This window comes from Dipteris shenzhenensis, chromosome 12 (genome assembly GCF_047967505.1).
Source record: "Dipteris shenzhenensis isolate YYH24624 ecotype China chromosome 12, Dip_SZ_1.0, whole genome shotgun sequence".
Taxonomy (NCBI): Eukaryota; Viridiplantae; Streptophyta; class Polypodiopsida; order Gleicheniales; family Dipteridaceae; genus Dipteris; species Dipteris shenzhenensis.
Window position 1 is genome coordinate 35,722,444 of NC_141607.1, and position 2,122 is coordinate 35,724,565.

A 2,122-nucleotide genomic window follows, 5' to 3' on the forward strand; every position below is an offset into this window, starting at 1 on the left:
TCTAAATGTGAAAATCCAAGTTGTCATTATCAATCAACCTATTATAGATTTGATGCTACAGTCCTACGTCGGGCAAAGCTTATATTATCAAGCTTTGCTTCACATGACAAGATGATCGGCACTATTTATTATAGCTTGAGGCCCCAATATTGCATTCTTGTTTTGTAAAACATGAGAGCAACTCCCAACTCCTATAAATAGGGTGATTTACTTCCTCAATGGTGACAAGTACAAAACCAAACAATGAACAAGATAATGGAGAACTCTTATTACCTAGACCAAGTGCATTCATATTACTTGAATTCCTCAATCTCAATAAATGCATGCATGCAAGAATTTGTCAAGTATTGTATCAAAGAAAGACCCTTCAAATCTATCCAAGGAACATGATAGATACAAGTGGTGCTAAATAAATTAGTCAGAATTCCAAACTCCAACTCTATCCAAGGAACAAGCTACTTTTTGTTGCTTCTTTCTTGCCAATTTTTTTAAAGATGCCCATTATTGTTGCTTATCTAGAGAAAATATCTGATGGAGTCTTTTTCAATTAGCTTTAGAATATTTTAGATTATGCTTAAGGGACATCCTTGTCTCACTAGAAGGATATATCCAATTCCATTTACTAAAAATGGATATATCTAGTACTTTTCTTGTATGCTAAAATATAGCCTAAAAGAACTTTGACCTTTTGGTCACAATCTAAAAAATGAGCAACACTGATATTTGTTTTCACATAATCCATCCTAAAATTATATTAACACTTTCCATTAAAAACTTTTGCTTCAACTTCTACAATTTGGGAGAGAAAAGTGCAATTCTGGAGCCTTGCAAGCTCAATAAAACATGAAGATGCTAGTAGTATTCCTCAACATGAATGGCGATGGCGATGGAGATGGAGATGGCGATGGAGATGGAGATGGAGATGGAGATGGAGGGAAGTAAAAAATGCCTCATTAGAAGGAAATAGTATGAGAACAAAAGATACGATTCCTAATTAAAAGGCATTAACACAAACATAAGCCCATCTCCATTCAACTCTTAACACAAGCATAGGCTCTATTGTTGCTTTAAACCAGAATGGCATGCGAGTATAATTAATTCAAACACTTTACACACCCACTTGCATAGAGTACATTTGATCCTTGGACACATGAGTAGATGAGTGCTCCTTTATAGAGGTGATATACATATATACACTACCTTGATGTTAATATTCACCATTAAAATATTAAACCAAAAAAAAATTAGCGAAATATTTTACATACCCATTTGCATAGCCTTTAATTTTGATCCTTGGACACATGAGAGGATAAGTGTTGTTTGGAGGAGTTGTAAGGTTGGAGAAGGGGGGAGTGGGAGACAAGGGTAGGACATGCTATTGGACATTGATAGTGCAAGGGCGCATGGAAACTTGGAGAAAATTGCACAAGACCACCAAACTAGAACTAAGCACAGTCCATTATGAGAAATTTATACAAGCTTGGAGATATTTTTTAAACTCTAGTTAACAAGAAACTTGGGTCAGGTTACCGAGACACGGGTTGCCCAACTCAAGTTGAGACCATGCAAGCAAGTGGCACTAGCACTTACCCGACTCTAATGAGCAAGCAATGTGCCTCTAGATTTCATGAACAGGTGAAGAGTTAGGAGAAATTGTAGGCCAATAATTAAGATTGGTCCAATAGACTAATGGGGATGAGTTAGGAGAGTAGTTAACTCGATTGTCTCACTCCAAAAAAATGTCTTGATATATAAGAGTAGCATGTGAGTTGTAACGGGATCTTTTGCCATGCTAGATCTAGTCTTGTTCTAATAGGCTAGGTGGATTTGGGTCAGAGTTGTTGTGCTCATAGATTTCCGAGTCTCAGCTGAAGCAAGAAAGAGTGAGAGGGTGAGTCTAGTGTTTTGGTGTTATAGCTATGAGTTTTTTGTATTACAATAGACTCTTGGATTAATACAATTACTTTGCATATTGAATTGTATTATATCTTTGCATTCTACTCGGATTCCTTTTGAGTAAATTATCACTATAGTTTGCGTACATTGCACAAATCCCTTTTTTAGTATTTTAATATTGACATCTTTTTTTGCACCTTGAGTGAAGTAGGAAGCCCAACAAACC